Below are 24029 nucleotides of genomic sequence, written 5' to 3' on the forward strand. Positions count from 1 at the left end.
TGACCAGCAGGTCAAGGGAGGTGGTCCTGCCTCTCCACTCTGCTCTCGTGAGATCCCACCTGGAGCACTGCAGCCAACTCTGGGTCTCCTAACAAGAGGGAGGCGGACCTGCTTGAGTGAGTCCAGAATAGGGCCATGAAGATGGGGGAATTGGAACTGGATGATCTTTAAGGTCCCTTCCAGTCCAAACCATTCTATGATTCTAGGATTCTATGAAATGTTAAATTAATCAGACCAATTACTGCATTCATTTTCAGAAAGATGTTTAGCTGCTGGCATTTGTGGATCTCTGATTCATCTGGGAGATTGCAGTGCAGCAGAGAGCGTGGATACATCCCATGGAAAAAGAGACATTTTAGTGCTGTCCTTTAAAGCCTTTCTTCTCTTCAAATACACTTCTAACAAAAACACTTTCTGGAAGTTATTCAGTGCTGGTTGAAAGCAGAAGATGTGTTTATGCTGCAGGTTGTTGAATGTATTTACAGTCTTTTTGGGGAGCTTAGTGGGAACTGTACTGTGATTATTTACTGGTCTGCTTCAAAGCTGCTGGTTAAAATTAATCTACTGCCATGATTTGCAATAACAGTTACAGATTGCTTGTGTTACAATAAGTTATGAGAAGCAATTTGAGTGAAGCCCAACACATGTTGGTAGCTGTAGTGTGCCAGGAGAAAACATGTAGTTTGTGATATTCATATAACCAGTATGAATGCATCTGCAGTTTCTTAAGGTATAAAAGTAGTCTATTTTTTGAACTGATTTCTCAATTTCCTTTGTGATTTCTCAGGCCTCGCCAAGGGGTTTGAAGACTCTGGTTTCATATTGGAATCAATGGTGGCAACTTCAGCTGGTGCCTTCCAGCCAGTCTTTCCTGCCCTAAGCTGTGCAAATGCAGGTGTTTTCCACTATTGTGGAAAAAAAAAAAATTGGAAAAAAAGAGCATTAGAGCCAGTACTGATGAGTCCCTGTAACCAGTAGTTTTAAGCAACGCTTCCCCGGATTCCCCTTCTTCTGGCAGCTTGTACAGGATGATGAAGTTGGCAAAAAAAGATTTGTATGTGAGTCCAACTGACCACAGGCAGTATATAATATGGGAAGCCCTATGAAGATAGAAAGACCTGTTCCTGAATGCTGCTTATGCTCCCTCACTACAGCAGCAATCCTTTTGCACTTTGTCCACATTTTTTCTGTTTGCTGGGAGCCTTACTTTCTGCTTTTTGATTTCTCTCCTCTGAAGTGGCCAGACAGAAAAAAGCACCTTCAGGTGACTGGTTAGTTGCGCTGCATAGAGAGTTGGAGTCTGAACTAGAAAGCGTAGTTTGCCAGCATCTCTTCCTGTGGGTATGTTCATCTGAAAGCACAGTCCTTACAGTTATCAGTAAGTGCAACTGTCATCACATCCAGGATGTTCCTGCTCAGTCTGGTGACTGTAGTGCCAAAGTCATAGTGCACAGCATTTCTGAAAAACAAAGGCTGTTGAATAAATGAAAGTACATAAGAAGAAGTAGAATTTGTAGGTCGTATAGGCAGCTAGCCAGATTATAATGTGTGAGAGAATGTGTGTGTAATTATGTTGTTTCAAAAGATGAGCTAGCTCTCTAGGGCAGGGACTTTCCTTGCCTCATATTTAATTTTATTATCCATACATAAAAATGTATTGTTGGAATTCATTCAATGTCTTCAGTGATATTTTAGTTTTCCATCCAGAAAAGGTAAATTAACAGCTGGACAATGGAAGTAATTTTCTGCTGTTTGGTACTGATGCTGGTCAGTGGGATACTTTGGGTTTAGTTCCCTCACTTCAAGAAAGACAAAACTCAAGGAGAGAAAGTTCTGAACGATAAGAGATTTCAAACAGGTAACCACAGAGCAAAGACTGAAAGAACTGTCTTGCTTAGGCTAAAAAAAAAGGAAACTGGAAAGGACATTAGTCTTTGATACACAAAATGTCAGTATTTAAGTGACAGTGATCAATGGCTTGCCATAATTTCCAGAGGAAACAAAGAAATCAATCTAATGTGCCACAGAGGTGATTTAGGCTAAAAGACTATAAAACCTTTCCATTACTGGGATGGTAAAGCATCATCAGTGGCTACCTGAGGGTTACTCAATGAATTATCCTCACAAGAGGTGAGAACAGCTTAGATAATCATCAGGCATAGACGCTCTGCATGCACTTGATCCTGCCTTAGAGTAGGAGGTCGAACTAGTTCATCTCTGAATTCTTCAGCCCCATATTACTATGTTTTATACATAAATAAAAAAAACATATAGTGCCCTGTGGCTAAAACAGAGGACTTTGTTAGATCACTGCTTTCTGTGTCTAATTTTATCTCTGTCTGCACTTGGTCTTGCTCTACCTCCGGCCACATGTTCTTGCCCACTTCCTTGTGACAGTTCTCCTACAGCTGTGTGGTGACCTAGACTGCAATGCTGACCCAACAGGAAAGCAACCCAGTAAGACAGATTAGTTTAATGTAATTTATTCAACTCACGTAGCCATTTAGTAGATACAATGCAAGCATGTATTGTGGTGATAGCTTATACTTACGTACTCTGTTAGGAATGTTGATTAATGGACAATGCAGGATACAGGATTGAGTCTTCTGAAATCTTCTCTAGACCTAATAATGACTTGGGGAAGTCACTTAACAATTTTATCTTGTTTCCTCGTCTGCAAAATAAAACTGCTCGTCTAACTTGCAAGAACTGTTGTACAGCACTTCAAATTAAGTTTTAAGAGTGGGTGAAAGTCTGCAAATACTAGATTTTTTTTAAAGGTCAAAACAGCGTTTTCTGATAATTGTGGTACAAAATTAACTTGAGCTGACACGAATTCTTATCTCTATATGCCAAATAATTTGTGTTCTGTGAATGTAGAAGGTAGACTCAGGGAATCCACTCAAAGAGGAATTTCTTAGACATTTATCACATTGAACGCAGCCTGTATTTTCTCATTCTTATTCTCACCATATAAGGAGAGGATTAATATTTTCCCAGCTGTTTCTGCCTGCACTCTGGAGCAGTTTATGGTCAAAGTGCACTGAACACTATGGGAAGGCTGCAAAGATTTGAACATTTAAAAAATGCAAGGCATAATCAGGGGACTGCAATCATGCTGTCTTTCTCCTGCCCAGAGAACTGGAGAGTTCAGAGCCGTTTGAGCTGTAAACACACTGTGTCATCCCTCCTTAGGCTCTAACAACAACATGAAAGCCCTGATCGGCGGTTTTGGCACTTTTTCCTGAAACCGTGTTGGTGTAGAATGTACTAAACCAAAGGGGTAAACAGCTTTTGATCCTGTGTAGCTCCAATGGGAACAAAAGTCTGGAATACAAACACAAGTTCAGGTTGGTTTTAGGAAGCAGTGCTTGGCAGCCCATGCAGAAAAGTATTGTACTTTTCTCTGGTGGCCATGGACTGCGTGCTGGTAGGATGTGTCTTGTAAATACATCTGATAAAGCGTAGGTTTCTTCCTGGACTGCTGGAGCATTTATATATGGATGATAGAGTATGGTCACCTAGGGGTTTTGAAACACAAAGAAGTCAGGCTGACCCTCATAAACAAACACTTATGTCAAATGCAGCAGTAAATACTGAGCTGCTCTCAGTGGCTACCTGTCCTCAGACTTTATACTTGTACAGTGCTTTAATCTGTAGTTTGGCCAACATGGTGCAGACATCCTGGATTATAATTTGAAGATGACACTATTCAAGACTACACTGGAATTTTGCCGTTTGATTCTTCCTGAAGTTAATATCCAATTTATGGTGCATTGTCACTGCTGGCTTAGAGTTACCAACTCTTGCAGTCTTCCTCTGTAGTCATGCACTGATTCGCATTTTCTTTAAAACCTGCCTTCCAAGACTACGGATTATGGAAATACGTAAGAATTTTGGTCTTACTGTAAAAAAAGTTTAACTTACAGCTCTCTCAGTTGCAAAGAAAAGATTAAGCACATGATTTCTGAAAGCTTTGAAACTAGATAAAATTAGAAAAAAAAGATGTAGGAATCTTTTAAGCTCTCCTTATATGAACACTGCCATCATTTCTGAATAGTTTGAAGTGGTAACTCATGTTATGTTGATTGATTCTGTATAATATTCATTTGTTAAATATCTCTTGGTGTGTTTGGCTGTGTTTTTATTCAGTGCCAGCTTCCAGACTTGGAATCCAGAATGACTCCAGGCTCTGGATTTCTTTTCCATTGACAACGGTATATTCAAATATAGACAAAAATTTTAGTAACAAAAAGCTTTTCTTTTGTCTTCCTGATCTTATTGATAATGCCTTTAAGTATATCGGTAACTTCTTTCCTATCCTTAGATTTCCTGAGTAATATCTTTAAATGTAATTAGTGAGCTGCTTAGCCATACTTTGCATTCTCTTCTGAAAGATACTAACCGAGTTCTTAGTATAATCTCCCTAGCTTCACGTCTGTGCCTCTGTATCAAGAAAGTATTAGGTCATAGCTGTTCTTGAAATACAGTTGAACCTCATCTGGATTTTCTGGTCAGTTGTTTGTATTTATGGTGAGCCCTAGGAAACCCAGCAAGAACTCTGCAAGACTGCAGTGAGAGAGGACCTGCCACAGACAGCCCCCCATGTGCAGTTTTAAGGATTTCCTATGGAATTTTGTTAATAAAAGGTTTGCTAACTTTGAAATAACCAGAATTAAATGTAGCTTCAAAAGTCACTGCAAATCTAAGTGAACTCAAATGCCTCTTAGTTTTGCTAAACTGTAGTCTTGACAGCTGCTCTTCTTTTCGTGAGTTCTGATTTAACCCTTTTTCTCTCTTTGGGAGAGAAACCAGGTGATTTTACTACATGTCATGAACTGCCATCAAAACGCAGTATGAATTCTGAATTAGTTTAATTTAGCAGCATCTTTTTGGTAGTTATTTTGTGACTCCGTTAATATGCCATTGTTAATTTGACGATTTTTATGAAAGCAAACTTTCCTGTTTAAAAAGTAAAAAGTAATTGTTCCTATGTAGCTGTATTTCTTACCAGGCAAGTGTAAATGTGATAATGCAACAAGACAGCTATCTTGCTTTTAATGTAAGGTCTCTAGACAATACTTCACTACAGGGTGTAGACATACTGTTAGGGGATCATATTTCCATAAAACAACAGAAGCTTAAGTTAGTACATTAGGTTTGCTAAAACACATTTGCTTCCACATCTTGTTTTCATTGGATACAATCAATACTTTATCATTCAAATAACAATGTGTGTCAGCAAGTAATTGTATTTGCAAATTTCAGTCCGTAATTATGCGAGCATATGCAAAATTACAAGCAAGGAAAAGGGTAACCCAGTTGAGACTGAAAATTGGGCTTATTATTTATACATGCTTTTTGAAACAGAGAGGGAAAGGCAACACTTTCCCTGGAAGAATAAAGTTAGTATGGTGTTGGCGTTGCTCTTTAATGTGCCAGTAAAATGGACCACTTTTTATTATTATTTTAATCCTTTTCCAATTGAAGTCTTCTTTCTTGTACAGTGACAGAAACTATTTGAGAACAAATCGAGAAATAAGAGCTGTAATGATATTAAGGCTTTGCTTTTGCTTAGAAATTAACATTTAACTGCTGAAGTGAAGAGGCTGGAAAATAAGTAAAACAAAACCTCAAAAGCAAGAAGATAACCTTACCTGTCATTATTCAAGTGAATCTGCAGCATAGGACCTTTGTCATACAGCTGTTCATGAGAATAGTGAGTAGTAGTAGCAGACCCTTTGCATGCTCCCCTGGAAGAGTAGGAATCCCCCAGGTTTTGGGGGATGCTCTGGAAGTACAAATGGGCCTAAAACCATCTTCACCACCACATTTCACAATGTACATTTCTGATCCGAAAAAGAAAATGGTGGTTTAGGGTGAAAGATCAATGTTCTAAACACCAAACACCCCTTTCTTCCTTCAGTTTTTTCTATATTGACTATGAGCCCCCTGATTAAAGCTGAGCTCAAGGGAAAGGGAGGGGGAAAGGAGACCATGCCCCTATGGCCCCTGTGGTTGGTGCTGCTTTGAAGTGGGTTGGAGGGACTGTTTCGGAGGGACTGTTTCAGAGGGACTGGGAGCTGCTCTGCCTTCAGGCCTCCACACGCCAGCTCCACACTACTCCTAGCCAGGAGCTAGCGGCTGAGCTAAGATCTCTCTGATTCCATGCTCAGTAGCACTTGTTATGCACTGGGTGGTCAGTTTGGGTCTATTTTTAGTGTATGATTAAGGATTACGTGTTTCAGCTGTCCACACCTTTTGTGTAACACCAGACTTGTTTCCCCATTTACAGTCTGAGCTGACTGGGAAACATGAGTGGAAAAGGTTTCTGAAATCTGTGGTTTCTTAACATCAGAATAGTAATGTTTGGTTTAGGTTTGAGGCAGTCTGACACAGAAAGCTCACTTATTGCAGAATATGTCTCTGGAATTTAATTTTCTTTGTATGCCACATTCCTTAGAGCAAATAAGAAGTGTGAGTTTTGAAATGATTTAGAAGGATTTTTCCCAAACCTCAACAAAATCTGTGATCTCTTTGTTTATAATTTGCTTTGTTCAATTGCATACTTGGACTTTGTGTGACAGTCATTGACAGTGCACTCCTCACAGCTCTGTTAAGTCTACATACATAGTTTATTCTGCCAAAGATGTTTTCTCATTCTCTCTTGTTAGTGCAGTAAAGAGTTTTCACCGCTACGGCAAACTCTTTTGTAAAGGGTTATTTGTTGTGACAGCCTCAATCTTTACCTGTTTCTCTGGTGAAAAGTCGGAAAAATCGTCTTTGTATTTGAATGCGTATTTTATGTGTATTGCACTACACGAAAGTGATGTATTTATTTTGATTCTAGTAGAGTACATTTTCACTTCTATCTCATCCCCTGATAATATTTAGCCTGATTCTCTGCTGTGCTACTTCATACTCCTTTAGCAGGAGCTGTTGGCTTGTGCTTTTCACCTCCAGGAGCTGCTCCTTTCTTACTCCTCCTTTAGGAATACATCCTGAGATTGGATCCCGTTACACAAGGCACAGTGCAAACATACACAGAGAAGTACTGTTTGGCCTGAAAAGGTTGCAGTCTAAAAATTAGCTTGATGATGTCTAGACAAGACTGTAAGTATTTAGTACCTTTATAGTGCTTTGCATCTTCAAAGCACTCTGCAAACATTAACCGATTAACATAACTGTGCCATCTGTTTTGATGTTTACATTTTGTGCAGGCAAAATTCCTGCTTTGCTTTGTAACCTCTTGCAGGTATGTGGCTGTCATTATTATGGCTCTTTAGAGGATGGTGAAGTCAGGTCCATGCACGTCTACAGTAACATTTTGCCTTAAAACTCAAAGCCAGTGCCATTGGGGGCCCCTCTGTGGCCTGCCTACAGTGGTTGGGATGATTTCCCTCTGAAATTTCAGCCTCAAGTCTCTAGAAATTGTTGTTCCCATGGCTGCCGAAGGCTGCTGCCTCTCTTGTCACTTTGCTGCTCAACTCAACTGTTTTCTCCCTGACCACAGACAGGCAGAGACACATCAGGCAGTGTAGGAACTTCTGCACAGAACGCTCTTGGATAGGGAGCTGAAATACCAGCTTGGGCAGACAAAATGGTAGAAGCCATATACTGAAAAGAAGGGGAAACCTTTACACAGCATTTTTTTTGTTGTCATTTTTCTCTCCAGCTTCCTGCGTGGCTACCAGAAATGTCATTTTTATTCTTCTTTTTCCAACTTGATAATGGAGATCCTGTGTGTAACTGAGAGGTTGTACTGATTGAACCAATGTCCATTTTCCATTTCAGTTTAAATTTCTTTCTAAAGATTTAGGCAGAGTCTGCTTTAAGACTGATTTAAATCAAAACACTAGTAGCACTGACAACTATGAGAGCTGAAAAATCTGAAACCACCTGCTCTTCATTTATGTCTCATTTTTCATTTATTTTCAACTCCTTCCCATGTCAATGTTCCACTGCCTGACTGGTGTTTCAGGTAGTTCACACAACCTAAAGCTACCTTTATTCTCAAGTTATTGCAACTTTATTTTGCAGAAGGGCTGTAAAGAAACAGTGCTCTGCTGTCAGCAGGGAGCGATGGGCAGTGTTTTGATTTAGGGGAAAATTGCAAAGACGATGCGTGAGAGAAGTGGATCGTGAGAGATGTGAAGTGAGGCAGTGTGCTGGCAGACTGTTGCGTCAGTCAAGGAGTCATCATTTAAATCTCAGATTAAGCCCAGATTAAGTTGTGCTGTGCCATCTTGTGGGAATCAGCCATGACCAAGAGGAGACGTGGCAGCTGCTGAGCAGCAGAAAAGGCCTGCTGTAGTTGCACCTCGTTTCTGAATTCCTCTGCACAGAGAGGCAGACATCACGCACGGTCCTGGAAGAAGCTCTTTCACAAACTCTATGTCTGGCATAGTTCACACCATGGTTTCAAGTGTGACCTCAAGGCGTTTGCAGAGAATGTCTTTTATAAAGCCCATAACAAATGTGCAAGAGACTCACACAGACAAATTTGCAATTAATAAACCAACAAACCTGGAACATTAGAATGTAAATATGGTGAAAAGACAGACTTGGACAGACCTATATGATGGGTGTGGCTTTCCTTCACACTGAATATTTTTGCAAGATTTGTTTGTTTGCATACTGGCTTCTGGTAGAAACATTTTTCTATGCTGCAGGCGAGGATATGGCAGTGGGAACAAAGCTCTGACAAAGTGGAAGCCTCTTTTGTCAGACTGTGGTATCAGAAAAGCTCATGTCAAATGCTACCAGGCTCTCACTGGAAGCCTTTACAGAAAGGTTGAAGATTTCATAACAGATAGGCTATAGAATTGGTTTAGAAAAGGATTATGTCCTGTAGCATCCATGGGGTGAGGTGAGACAGCTGCAATTACTTGCCTTGAACAGAGCCTCTCACTTGGCAGAGCAAGTCTGGAAGGAGGCAGCCAGAGTCCTGAGCAACTGGCTCTGGGTGGCCCTGCTTGAGCAGGGGGTTTGGACAAGATGACCCCTGAGGTCCCTTCCACCCTTAACCCTTCTGTGAACCAGCGATTCAGAGCCTTCCTATTATTCCTCCTATTCCCTCCTAAAGGTTCCTCCTGCTGGTTTGGTTTCTTTCATGTATATACACTGCAGTCCCTTCTGTAGGTTATTCTGGGAAGGAAGAATATGAAGAAAGAGAATTGCAGACGTTGTTACAAAGTTAAGCACAGCCAGTTTTACAAGATGGAAGAGCGCCTCCTATAAACCACTGAGCGTCGTTCATTCAGATGGAAGGAATTACGCTGAGAGCATGCAGCACTGTAGATTCTGGCTGTTACACAGATAATCCCACAGCAATCAGAGTGAATTTTGCATCTGACTAACTCAATAGAGATAAGTTGTAAGCTTCTCTTCCCTGTGATTGCCCTTATTAGTCCAAACATTTCCCCTCTCCCCAAAAAACAGAACAAGTTCAACAGCATTTCTATATTCAGTGAAGGAAAATCTTGCATATATTTAATGTAGATACTTCAGTCATCTGAGATGTGGTTCTTTCAGCTTTTTACTTCCTTATTGACCCATATCTCATCTGCCCTTTTAGTCCTAGTCTCTCCTTCACCTGTAGTATTTGGGGGATGAAACTCCTGTTTCTTCAGAGGTCCCACACCGCGGCGGGGAACTTAGAAATTTACAAGTAATTTTGTTTTATTCTGTAAAGTAATTGTGATATGCAATTGATAGCCTAACATCTCACATGAGGAAAAAGGGAGCAGGTTTCTCTTACTGCAGCAACATGATGAAGTTTCTGAAAGTCTGTGTAAGATGAAAAATATCTGCATGTAGCACAGAGGGAAGCACTGTGCAAGCATCTAATTGCAACACTCCCTGCTGACTGTTTTTAATGTCTGTTGGTTTTATTAAGCATGCTTAATAAGAAGCTACACTTTTGCTTAAGCAAAAAGTATAATAAAACCAGCAGTTTCAAGTCTCAGATTACTGAAGTGCAGACAGTTGGGGAAACCTGTCTCAATGCAGTAACCTAGATCAATTTGCTCCATCAGTAAAAAATGATAATAAGTTGTGTTTGTGATCCTGTATTGGCTGATTTGCCTTTTGTGTGTGTGTGTGCACGTGCATTACATCTTGAGGTTTTGGTTTCATGTGTATATTATGCATTGTATATGAGGGATAACATTTGCATGACAAATTGTGGGTTCATATGGCATGGTGTTTTAAAATCTTGTACTTTTAGGTATTTTCAAGGAACTGTGCCTGAAGAGGTGAAGAGGGTGACTTCTCACTGCAAGTGACTTGAAAACGCGTCAGACATAAAATGGTGGTGGTTCAGTCCTAGATCAGAATGCTATATAAAAGTGGCATAATTTTCTAGATTGATATATGGTAGCCATGTGTCATTTATTCCACTAAAGATTTTTCTTTGCAGAGAAAGAGACACGTTTTCGTCTAGCATGGGAAGAATCAAAATGTAGAAATCTTTAATGACGCACCATTTCTGGCTGGGGAGAAATTACTGGGGATTGTTATTGGTTGTTTTAGTAACTCCTCCTGACCTCTTCACAGTTTCAGCCTGGCTCTAGACAAGTCTGTGCTAACCTGTGGCTTTGCTAAGGATAGTAACTAGTAATGAAATGATTTTTACACTCCTTAGTGCTTAGCGCAAATAGGTTTTAGGGGCATGCATGAAGCAAGATGTAGTACTATACAGTTTTATCAGCCCTCACTTTAAATTGCCTTTTAAAATGCATTATTGGCTTTGTCTTTGTAATTAATGTTTCCATCCCCACTTGTGGCTTAGAAGCCTTTATACTGGGCTACATGATGGCTGACGTGTTCAACACAAATCTCATAGTTCAATTCTCACAACAGGCTATATATTTCGCTTAAGGTAATTACCTGACTTCAAAGAAACTTTCATAGAAAAGTAATAATATCAAAAAGAACCTATATGCTATAAATAGGGTATAAAATTCCACATTAAAGGTGTGTGTATATTACAGGAATCTTCAGAGCAGTGTGAAATATAATTAGGGCCTTCTACTGAGGCATAAAATTCTCAGTAATACGTGCTAATCTTATTTTCTTGGAATGAGGTGGGAATATACCTATCAAGAAACCTTCTGAAATACTTGAATTCTTTACATCTGAGTTTCCAGTCATACTTGTCTGGCTTGATGCTTTCTTCCTCGTCATTTTTCCATCCTTCAAGGTTTTTTTGTGAATAAGCACTCTTCTCTAGACAGGCAAAATCAGAAGCGTGAACTTTCCGTAGGACAATTAGAATTTTTTGTGAGATGTAAAATGCTTTTTGAGAAAAGAGGAAGAAGTAAAATAAGTTCAAGTGTGATTAAGGTGTGTGTTCTTCATAGGGTGTGTTGATTGCCTGAGAGGACACATAGTTGAAGGCAAGTCAGGTCCTTCAAAGTAGAGCCACTGCTGCTAAAGCCTGTTGTCTGCAGTATCTCATTCCTCCTACAAATAGAGGTCTGTTGGAAAAGAATATTTTTAATTAACATACAGCTTTTCTGAGAAAAACGTGGTTTCTTTATGTCCTCTCTTTCCCTCTTCTTTCCCCACTCAACAACTGAAGTATTTGTCCAGAGTACATCTGCAGAAATAATGCTTTAATGGAAAGTATTGATTCAGTGCGTAAGTGTTAATACACTTACTTCATGATTACTGCAGGAATGGTCTGCTCCCAGCACTGGCTGTGCAAGCAGCTTGAGACTAAGACAAAGTATTGCTTTTGTCCAGAACAGGAATATTGCTGGTCTTTGATCTCTGGAATTTAAAGCAACGCTTTTTGCTTGGAAGGCATTGTTACTATTAACATTGTGCATATGGACAGACTAAGACAGAGAGAGCCAGTGACTCATCCAGCAAATTACTGATGTAGGGAGGAAAGGACTGAGCTGTCCTGTCCCTTCAGCTTCCTGCTGGAATGATCATTGCCATATCTGATTCAGCCGACTGAACAGAAAATGGTTTGTAGCAGCGCTGCTTTGGGTCTGCTTATGTGTAAGACTTCCAATATGTAGTCAACTCACTGCTGTTTCAGTGGGAGAAACAGAATTTAGGAAGAACTTGTATGTACATGACAATTAAAACCAGAAGTTTATGTCTGTCTTGTGATTTATTACAGGACTTATAGTAACCTAGAGGAAAAACAAGTTACCTGAATTACTGTTTTACGTTAGTTCCCAGGTCATTTTCATCTTTATATTGCTGGGCAGGCTTTTGCTATTCCAGTAGGGTCCAAAATGTTCTGAAATGTTCCTCCAGCTGTGCTTCCCACAGCCAGTTGACATTAGTAGTCATCTTTGTATCTCGCTGCTAAAATAAAATCAAAGTCAAAATACCCTCGCTATTTTCCTAATAACGTGTTCTGTGTAAATTCTACGTCAGCAGCAGTACATACAGGTGAAGGCAAGAGTGTCCTCGCTCCAGTGATGCCTCTGTTATGACATGGGAAAACTCTAAGTAATATTTTTCTGTTGAAAAAAGGATTTGCAATATGATGGCCTGCCATGTTGGCCATATAATTTCTGAAAATCTGGAAGCTTCCAGGAGTAGACTGGGCTGTGATTTCCTCCCAGCATGCTTGCAGACAGCACGGTAACGTCTGGGGACCTGTGTTTGTGGGGCTGAGATCTTACCTGGGCACCTCACCTGGGGGGCTGTATCGGAGCAGGAGGGCTTACAAGCTTGGGGGTCTGCAGCACTTCCAGGGCTCTGCAGAAGCCTCGAAGGCTAGCCAGGGGAGGTGATGATGGAAACCCAGCTTCCCCATGCTCTGTCTTCCCTGTAGTCAAGCAAGCCAATTTATACTGAAAACTGCAAACAGGACCCCTGTCATGAAAACTTGTGTTTCCAGAAACCTGCTCCTAATATCATAGAATCATAGAATGGTTTGGGTTAAGTTCATCTAGTTCCAAGCTCCCTTTCATGGGCAGGTTGCTCAAAGCCCCATCCAGCCTGGCCTTGAACACTGCCAGGGATGGGGCAGCCACAACTTCTCTAGCATGCTGTGCCAGTGTCTCACCACCCTTATACTAAAAGAATTTAATCCTGCAATCTAAACAAAATCTACCCTCTTTATCACTAAAGGTACAGGTTTTAAAAATAGGGATGACTGAAAAAAAGGAGGTTGGGGTGTGTGTTTTTGTTTGGGGAGGGGATTTTTTAAAAGATTTTTAAAATAGCAACTTGGATTCTAGAACTGAAGGTAACTGGACTGAATTTTTAGGTAAGGAACGTGTATCCACACTTACTGTGTAGTGTCATGAGATACTATTTTCAGGTTGCCCCGTATTCTGATTGACTAGACATATGAATTTCATGCAGGACTATTATTTTAACTTCAAAAAATTTCCTTAAATCTGGTGCCAGCAAGCTTAAGATGCAGACGGACCTTTGCCAATAACCTAGTTCTATTATTTAACTGAAGGAAAGTAGGATGATTGGGACCATTAGGACATGTGGGTTTTCAAGTTCCTCCTAGATTTTTTCCTTCTGACTTAACAGAACAAAATCAGGGAAAGGAGTAGTGGGTTGATATCATACAGACATAATAAATTAGGTTCCATAGCTGTTTTAATTTAGGCAGGCTTTTCTATCTCTGCATCACCGTTGCATTGTTTATTGGGGAAAGAAGACAGTAATAAACAAACACAAAGACTTAGGGCTAGTGACCGCCTGCCTATCACTTAGCAACATCAATATTTCTGTGCACAAATAAAGGTCTCCAGCACAGTGCCTGCTGCCAGTATATGTGTGTGTGTGTGCGCTCACGTATGTGTGTGCCTCTGCAGCGCTGACCTTGTACGCAGAGAGATCAGTTTGTCCGTGATTGGTCACTCCTTAATTTGGATGTCTAGACATTTCAGTCCACGCAAGTGAAAGGCAGACATCTGAAGACGTGAGAAGAGATTCTAAGGGACACCAGGACCTTAAAATAATTCCCTGGCAAACTGCAAATGGATTTTGTACATTTTAAAAATATAGGGTGTAAGTGATTTAATGGAACACATGACTGAAGGCTTTATTTTTTATTATCACAATTAATATGCTTCTTGATGTTTTTGTGGCTTGATATAAGTAAGTAAAGCTTCCTTAAAGGTTTATCTGCAAGTGTGAGAGAGTTGATACTGTGATTGGCGTGCTGGCTGGGAATGTGTTTTCTTCATTTGCTGAGAACCAAAATCTTTAGAAAAGAAATGAACTATGTTTAAATGAACTACCAAACCTTAATTTATAATGTTAAAACTATAGTCAAGAATGTCATCTCCCAGAATCTCCAGATAAATGCGAAATTGTTGTCCACCATCTGTATTTTATTCAAAACCTCTCTATGTATGCCAGTGTGTTTATAGATATGTGTAAGAAGGGTTTGGTTCTGCCAAATGCTGACAGCCCCCAAATCCCACTGATGCCATTGGGCATTTGAATGTTTCCAGGGCATTAGCCCTATGTTTGTAAAACAGTGGCATGCACATATATTTACAAGGGCCCAAATTTTCAGCTGCTCTTTAAATACACGTGCAAATGGGGCAAATGATCACCCAATTATCATTTGCACAGATGGTTGTGTTTGGGATACTGGATATCTGTATAATGAATTAAAATTTACTTTTTGGAAGGAAAAAAAAGCCCCAAACCCTCAACATTTAAATTGAGGAAACTGTATCTATTACCTTAAGAATATTTTTCTGTAATAATAAGATCTAGAATGTGACAAATCTTGAAGGAGCTATTAATACCCTTTGGAGATCTATTTTAGTTTCCTTTGGTTTTAATCCTTTCAGTCATAAATCCCAGAAAACAGCAACTGGTGTTGGAAGAGCAGCCAGCATTCAGTGGCAGGCACTCTACAGCACTGCAGCAACAAATTTTTTTGAAAGCAATGTGAAGTGGTTCAGTCTCAGAACTGATATCCTATGTCCAGTATCAGAGTATTCCCATGTGGGAATAGCTATAGCAGCATCACAGAGAAACTTCTGTAGATGTGTCTGTATTGCAGGCACATGTATTGCTAGTGTAAACTATTTAGGTAAGAATCACGCCTATTTAGGTAAGAATCTGTACTTAGAAACAATAGAGCAAATCTTAGAGCCAGTCAGTACTGGGAGCATAACCAGTACAGAGTTAGCAGAGCGGTTACCCAGCTGTAGCTAGATTGATGTGACACTCACCCCCAGAAATCTGCAAGAGCAGTTCATTTCAGCATAAAAGTCAATTTATTTTCAGGTAATTATTTGCTTTATTTCTGGGAGGAAATTGCACATCTAGAATAGCTTTAGGTTGTCTCTCCTACAAGACTGACCTGTTCTTTTCTGTTTTTCCTTTGCTTGCCTTTCCTAATATTTGGCTGAAATAGTAAACTGCATTACCTCCTGAATTCTGTATCAGATGAAGAGTTGCCTTCCCTAGGCAAACATGCCTAGATTTGAGTGGATGTGGTGGCAGAGAAAGAACCCACACAGACATGTGATGGCAAAGCACTAACACTGACAGGTCTGTAGATGTTTTAAGTAGTGCGTCCCCCCGGTAAATCAGTCCAATTTTTAGAGCCAGGCCATTGTTACTATATATTCCTTCCCCTCTCCGGCAAAGTTTGTCTCTATGCAAATATTAAAATACATTCAGACCTAAGTCTAACTTGTACTGCTGATGGAGATTCTTCTGGAGGACCACGAGGGCATTTAAAAATTGGGAAGAAAGTGGTGTTTTTTTTGAAAACACTCTTAAAACACTCCTGTAGAACAAACTGTATTTTAAAAATCATTAACTAGGTAAAATAAACAGTAGTGGTGTTCTCCATCACTGGCATGCCCTTTTTTATGTGCTAGTGTGTTAAAATGTTTTATTTGCAGTATTACCTTCTAGTTCTTATGATTTGCTTGCATATTCCACAGTTTTCTGCAAGTTTCAACCCTGAGATGATAGTGATTATTTGAGAACCTCAGCTTTAATCACTACACATGGTGACAAGGAAAGAAATGCAAAAAATGCCTCAGTGAGATGTTAAGGAAAGAGAAGCCCATACCTGTTTTAAACAAAACTGATTCATCCCACACTTGTTGACTTACCAGTTTCATGCCTGTTCTCACAACCCTCATGCTTTTAACCTCAGAGATGCATGCCCAAAAAGTGATCTGGCCAGGATCAGTTTTGTCCCTGAGGGACAAGGGACATCACCCACCAAGTTCGCACCACGTCTCTTGACTTCTGCGTCTGTGACGCTCTGGTTTTGGGGTGGGTCTTCTCTATCCTTTGGCAGTCAAAGCATATTACCGTGGTGTGTCCTTTCATTTCTGAATCGTGCTTACCTCAGCCTAGGTGAATCTTAGTTTGCTGTCTGTTTCCTGGGTTTGCCTGCTGTGGGTGTCTTTATGGCTAGAGTCAGCTTCCCTGTTTGCAGAACAGGAAGAGGGAGGAACAGCACGTATAGCATGGTGCAACCTTGCTGCTATCTTCTGTCTGTCAGGGCACAGGCCTGCTAATGCAACTGAGGGCTTCCTAGGGCACAGGCTTCCTGGTCCTGCTGCGAACACCACATTCCTTGGTGTGTAACCCTTTGATTGCTGTCAATTGCATCCATGGTTATCAAAATGGTTTGGGTTGGTGGTTTGTTTTTTTTCCCTGCAACTTTGCTCTGTTGTCTTTCCTGGTGCTTTTACTGACAGACATTTCTGTTCATACACTCTTCAGACCAATCTTAATATTTATGTTACAAATGCTACAAAACAGCAAAAACAAGATTCTAGTGGAAAGTATTCTAAACCGTGACTTAAAGAAGAACAAATTAAGGTATAAATTGAAAAATAAATTTATAGGATCATAGAATGGTTTTGGTTGAAGGGACCTTAAAGATCGTCCAGTTCCAACTCCCCTGCCATGGGCAGTGACACCTTCCACTAGACAAAGCTGCTCAAAGCCCCGTCCAACCTGGCCTTGAACACAGGGATGGGGGCAGTCACAAATTAGCTGAGCAACCTGCTCCAGTGTCTCACCACCCTCATGGTAAATAATTTTTTTCCTAATATTTAATCTAAATCTACCCTGAGTTTAATGCCGTTCCACGTTGTCCTACTCCTACATGCTCTTGTAAAAAGCACCTCTCCAGCATTCTTGTCACCCCCCTTTCGGCACTGGAAGCTGCTCTAAGGTCTCCCCACAGCCTTCTCTTCTCCAGGCTGAACAACCCCAGCTCTCTCAGCCTGTCTTCACAGGAGAGGTGCTCCAGCCCTTGGGTCATCCTCATGACCCTCCTCTGGACTCGCTCCAACAGGTTCACATCATTCTTGTTTTGGGGGCTCCAGAGCTAAACGCAGTAATTTCATCTGTTGTAATGTCGTGATTTTATATCTGACTGTCATTTGGGTTTGGCATACCCGTAATTTGGGTTGACAGTATTACAGCTAAAATGTGCCAACTCGTACATTTTAAAACATTACATCTTCTTGTAGTCTAGACATATTTTCACCAACAGTCTAGCCATGGCTAAGGGGTCTCTGTAAGCCCAACACAATTCAGATGCTGCTACTTTGGGGACAATCTTAGAGCTCACTGGCCATGAAAACAAAATATGTGAAGATTATTCATTTACTGGCCGTATTGTCAAAACTGAGCAGTTGCTGCCTGATGCAGTCTCTTTGCTCCCATTCCTGTGCTGCCTCCTGTGCTTTGCCTGCGCTCAAAAATTGCTTACCATTCTTCTGATCCAGTTTGCTGTGTGACTGCTCAAAGGTTTGTACCACTACAGCAGAATGATTATTGCAAGATAGGGAATATCTAGAAGCTGTTCATCAGTCTGTCCTGGGATTTTCCTATATATGTCCCTGGGTGCATTACATCAAGAAGAAAGTACTGAATATGTACCCAGCACCCATAATGCAACATCCTAATACTGATAAGCTTCCATTAAGGTCACTTGGTTTTGAATCTTTGGAAGCATATTATCTAGGAGTTATTCCCCTATGAGTCCCCTGAGATGCAAATGCTGAAATACAAACTGATGGAAATTTGAACAAATTGTATTTTTCAAATAGTCTCCATGGTTTTATGTGCGATTTGACTAGGCATACTGTTTAGCTTGGTTAACCTGGGCATGTAACTGAGCTGTTTTATAACTGCTCAGCTTTAACGTTTGTACATCCCATTTTTTAATACTAAATTTTATGCTAGCAGACACTTAACTTCTGCAAGCATTTAGTAAAAGGTATCATGTGTCCTGTATCTGGTCCTTTGACAAGGTATTATCTAAATGAGCTCCACAGAACTGTTTCACTTCCAATTCCTCTTTCTTTTTTTTTTTCCTTGTCTGTAGTGTTCCCAGCAGTGCAGTAGCCAGGATTTGATTTCTGTCAGAAATCATACTGCTTCAGTCTCGTCTCTGTAAGTCTCCGCAGGGAGGTTAGAGGGTGGTTATACTCTGGCTGGTCTGGACCCAGTCCAGCATTCAATGAGAATGCAAACCCCCTTGAAAGCAGATACCTTCTCTGCAGTGATACTGCCTTTATTCTGTGTGTACTTCAGGAAGCTTATGATAAGTTTATATTTGCACTGAAATACTGTTATTTTTTTAAAGGTACCCAATCTTTTGCTCTTCTTAAAACTTGGTAAAGGAACATATATAACGTGAATCAGGGCCTTGGCACAGCAGTGTAGATTATTGTTGCTGCTTTGTCAGAACAGAAGTTTGATTGTCAAGGTTTCTGCTGTAGTTCACATTAATTTTCGCAATGAGGGGATCCCACACCTTCTTGTTTTCTAAGGCATGGTGTGGCAGTGTGAGCTTAAGCAAGATGGGCTGTCCCAGAAATCCTCACTGTCCAGGTACAGAGGTTTTGGCCAGAAGACCCCATTTAAACAGGCAAAACAGCTTTTGGAGTGCATGCAGTGCTGAATTAAAGGAGCGAGGCTGTCAAGCCCAAAGCTGGTTTTGTGGCCCAAGCTGCCTACCACCCCCTCTTGCAGGAGGGCTGCTGAGCTGTCCCTGACACATAGGGCCAGCTGCTCCTGGAGGGAGTATGGCCCGTGGGGCAAAACGCACTGACTGAAGAGATGGCAGGGCTGTTTTGTGGCATGGGTGGGAAACCAGATCCCTGCTCTGCGTCTTGGAATACACAGAATCATAGAATGGTTAGGGTTGGAAAGGATCTTAAGCTCATCTAGTTCCAACCCCCCCTGCCATGGGCAGGGACACCTCACACTAGACCAGATTGCTCAAAGCCCCATACAACCTGCCCTCTTGCTCCTCAGAAGCTGCACCCGCTGCCTGCAGAAGGCCGGCAAGGGCAGTGCTGGAGAGGCACACGGGTAGCTCCCTAATTCAGAATGTTCCCGTGCTCACTGAAATGCTTTTACCCTTCTGTAGCAAAGCAAATTGACCTTAGAGCGGCTGTAAATCAGCTACTCTCATACCCCTCCCTTCCCCCCCGAGCCAAGTTTTATCTTGCTCAGGCCGTTAAAAATAACCGTTCGCTGTAGGCCTGCCAACGGATTTATGTCCGCGCGTTTGCAGGGCCCAGCTATTTCCGTGCGCGGCGGCCAGCGCGGCTCGCTGACATCATGAGGTGGCTATAAAAACCCGGGGCATCGCACCTCCCCGCGCACCAGCCCCTCTGTTGATCGCGCTGTTTGCACTCCCTTAACAACCGTCGCCTCGTCGCGCCTTCGCGTCCTGCCGGGCTCCCCCCGCCGCGGCTCCCCGAGGCCGGCTGTCATGTTTCCAGAAAAAGCCATCCCCGGCGGGGGCCGGGCCGCGGGGCGCTCCCACCGCGGCGGCCCTACGCCAGCAGGTGTTCCCGGCGCCGGGAGCGGCTGTAAGGCCCGGCCCGGCCCGGCCCCTCAGGGCTCCTTCCTTCCTTCCTTCGTTTCCCCGCTGCCGGCGACCGGTCTCACAAAGGGGGAAATAAAGTTGTTCTCTGGGTTCACGGGGGTGCTCAACTATAACTTTGGTAATAAATATAAGTCAAATTCCCCTAATGGCTTAATAAAGAAATTAATAATGTGATTAAAGCTTAAGTATTTTAGCTAGAGAAGCTGTGGCAGCCCCATCCCTGACGGTGTTCAGGCCGGGTTGGATGAGGCTTTGAGCAGCCTGGTCTAGTGGAAGGTGTCCCTGCCCATGGCAGAGGGGTTTGAACTGGATGAGCTTAAAGGTCCCTACCAACCCAAACCATTCTGATTCTATGTCATTACTGAACATGTGGATTAGTTCCTTTCCTTACACCCTCCATGTCAAAGCCTTCCAAACAGCTTTTCAAAGCTCTCCAAAGCTGCCTAAACCTACATGTTTCCCCCCTGCCACCATAACTTGAGAGGAAAAAAGCAGAGGAAGTCCCCAGCATGTGAGCCTGCAGCCAGGGCCCCATTTCACCAGCCGTTTTCCATGAGCATGACACCAATATCCTGTAATCCAAACAAGGGAGGCTGCAGAGGAGTGAACAAACATCACCTGTGCAGAATGCTGGTGGTGTCTCTCTTAGCTTGCCAGATTTTCTTCTTCACTCCTTCTCTGCAAGTGTTGCATTTCACCATTTTAGCCCCCACTCAGGCCTCTTCCTGCTCATGGTCACCCGTGGCACCTTCTCATCCTTCCCAGGAGCAGCTGTTCTCAAGGACCTGGCTTTCACCTTCTCTTGGTGGGGCTCTGGGTGCTCCTCCCCAGAAAACAACCGCCTCTGCAGTGGGACCAATATATGCTGGTGCTGAGATGGTGGGTTCTTTATCACTGTATCATGGCTATTTTCTTCACAACCCTTCACAACCACAGAGCAGATCTTTCACCTCATCAAGACATACCTCTGTTAGGAAAATAGGCTGCATTGTAAAATATTAGTACTAATGCATTAAAATTAGGCAGATTTTAAAGATTTTCTTTTCCTTTTAATGTTTTTGTGTAGTCAGAGTACCACACATTTTAACTTTGGGAGCTGTCCTTTCCCTAATCTGCTGTTTGGTTTTGGAGGACTTTGACTTTTGTAGCTGTTCAGAAGATGTCATCTTGGTGAATGTCAGTTCAGCTCTCAAGCCATCTATGGCCTAGGTTTCAGAGATGATGAGGATCTGCTGTTTCCCAAGTAGTCCGCAGGAAACAGAGTAATAAGCATCTTTGGAAAGCAGCCTCATACCATAGAAAATTATTATTAAAGAAATAGTGTACGTGTGTGAACACTAATATATTACAGGGTATAGGGTGCTGTCTCTGAGTGTGCCTTGAGCTATCCGAGAGGCTCAAAAGGTTACACACACCACAGAAGTTGGTGGCATCCCTGCTAGAATTTCACTGGCACTTATTGTGAAGGAACACTTATTTTGGGTTCCAGGAGAGCTTTAGGTTTTGGAGTTTGTTTAACTTTTAATTGTTATTAAAAACTAGAACAGTATTTTAAGCCTCTTTTTTCAACAGGAGGGAGAGGGTTTCAACAACTCTCCTTATTGAAGTATTGATGTAATCCACAGAGAGGTTACTGAGGTTAGATTTTTGAGCAAGACGGAGCTGTAGATATGTCATTGCATAATCAGGAAATACAAAGTCCTGAGCTCTTATAAGGGTCAACATTTCTAGATGCTGAGACCTGAAAATGCGGCCCACTGTATGAAATTACTTTGCCCCTTGCCTTCAGTTGGCGCTCAGGACAGTGGGTTCAAGGCACTGTGCCTGTTTCTCTGCTTACCGTTTGCCTTTTACATCCACAAAAACTTCGCTAGGTTACGGTCGCACGGTGCGCGTGGGCTGCATGTGGCATTGAAGGGGCTTGTAGGTGCCGTGCTGCTATGCACAGCGGCACAGGTTGTGGGGGTTTCCTTTGATGCCACTGAATTGGAAAAACTTCTTCAGCTCTGCGTGTGGCTGTGTGGGTTCTGTATATGTAAAGAGGTATTGTAATAATCGCTTTATCTCACAGCTGAAGGACTGCGTCAGAAAACTGTTAGAGGGCTGGGTTGTTGGGAATACTGGCACCAGACATCTTCTGTCAGTTTGCAGTTCTTAAGTCTGAAAACTTGGCCAGTTTCTGTTCTGCTCGATCAGATTTACATCCAAGTTATTTTTGCTGTTACTCAGAGGTAATTTTCAGGGGAGAACTCACACTATCATTTCCCTTCCCCTTCTCATTTCTGAGGATGCTGATTTGTTAATGGTCCAAGAGGGTAAACAGTGCCTCTAATACCGAGATGATGGGTACTTGTCAAAACCTGAATGCATTCATGCTGAGGGACCATTTACCATGGAGAAACTAAGACTGTAAAGCCAGCTCATGTGAAGAATCATTTTTGGGACATAAGACATTCTTGTACAGAATTTTTCTACAGTTGTCTATAAAGTGCTTTTACAGGCAAATACTGTTAGTGTGGTGAGGCACTGGAATGGGTTGCCCAAGAAAGTTGTGAATGCTCCATCCCTGGCAGTGTTCAAGGTCAGGTTGGACAAAGGCTTGGGTGACATGGTTTAGTGTGAGGTGTCACTGTCCATGGCAGTGGGGCTGGAACTAGATGATCTTAAGGTCCTTTCCAACCCTAAATACTCTGTGATTCTATGATTCTGTAACTGTCATGGACTGTCTCATGGCCAGTAGAAAATGGAGGTATGAGGGTTGGACTTTGTGACAGAAATGTAGAGAAGAATCAAAAGAGACTGGATTGCTTCCAAGCCTCTGTAGATTTTCTGTCTGTTGCCATACTTCTTCGATCCCTTTGCTTCCCACCTAATGTTTTTGTCCTTGGTAAACTTTGAGTTCAAACTGGTGATAACTCGTCATGTCCTAGTGTCACTAGCATGTTTGAGGGAAGGGATGAATGGATGAAGAAATGTTATCTTGAGCCTTTCTTAAATGCCTGTATTCATTCTTAATTGCTCTTGCTTTAACTTGCCCTGGTGGTTCTTTTGTGTGATGAAAAGAGTATGTATATTGAATTTCATGCTGTTTGCTGTAGTGAAACACATTAGCACATGTTGAGGGGTAAATGTAAGTATGCTGTGGTATTCTGTCTTCCATAACTAACATTATTACCTGGTTGCCATTATGCGCTGTTCCTTCCAATTTCTTTACTTTGAATTACAGGGAACTCATAATGTCCTTGTCATCTAGCCTGCATGGCAACCAATAATCCCAGTTTGCCCAATAATCTGGTAGTACTTGTAACGGTCTTCAATACCAGGGTAAGAAAGATTCAAGCACAAAACTTGGGGATGCTTTCTTTATGTGCCATACATATAATTTAGATTAGTGCAAAGATTCTGAAAACCCTTCTTTCTTCATTTTGTTAATATGCTTGCTTTCTGTGTAATCTCATTTTGTGTCCTTCTGAAGCACAATACTGACTAATCTTTTCATTTGCTTAGCCTGTTTACTAAACCCTGAGCTTCCCAGACCAGCATGGATAACACATGAAGGTGACTCAGGTACAGTTTAAGAATATAGAACAACCTGGCATAAAGGGCTCAAGTATAGCAAGTAGGAGTTATTTACAGCAATTTAAGCTAATCTGTCGAACTGTGTGTGGAAGCTGACAAGAGAGCCCTCGCATGAGGGGGCAGTGATATTCAGCATGGGAGCAGAGAGTGAGCTTTGCAAGAAGAGATCTAATACGCCTTTCCTTTTGAAGCAGATGTCACTAAAATACAGAATGCCAACCATGTGAAATTCTCTGAGAGCTTTCACATAGTTTTACACATCATAAAGAGGCAAGGGCTTGCACTTCTTTGTAGACAATATTAGTATTTTTTAATAGCTTTAGATTGCCACTCAAAGTCATGGTGTTCCAATAATTATGTTAGTGTACAGACTGAACTTGAGGACCTGTATTTCAACTTATTTACAGGTATCTTAAAATTTACTTTTGGGGGTGCGAGTGGTCTTCCCATATCTAGAAATAAATTACTTCTGGAAAGGGACATATACATCCATTTGACTGTTTTAATACACTGAGTTTAAATAGTATTTTTTTCCCTGCAGAATACTTTTTTTGCCAGCAATTTTTTTGGTCTCAGATTACTCAGAAATCTGGCTCCCTGAACAAGTAGGGCT

General features: G+C 41.6%; 1 protein-coding gene across 2 annotated transcripts in view; it reads left to right on the plus strand.

The window, feature by feature from the left end:
- The window catches only part of LDLRAD4 (low density lipoprotein receptor class A domain containing 4), a 283536-nt gene that overhangs the window by 213799 nt on the left and 45708 nt on the right, over positions 1-24029 (plus strand). The window lies entirely within an intron of this gene.

Source organism: Pezoporus occidentalis, unplaced genomic scaffold, assembly GCF_034315485.1.
Source record: "Pezoporus occidentalis ecotype Australia unplaced genomic scaffold, CSIRO_AGI_Poc_V1 ctg4, whole genome shotgun sequence".
Lineage (NCBI taxonomy): Eukaryota > Metazoa > Chordata > Aves > Psittaciformes > Psittacidae > Pezoporus > Pezoporus occidentalis.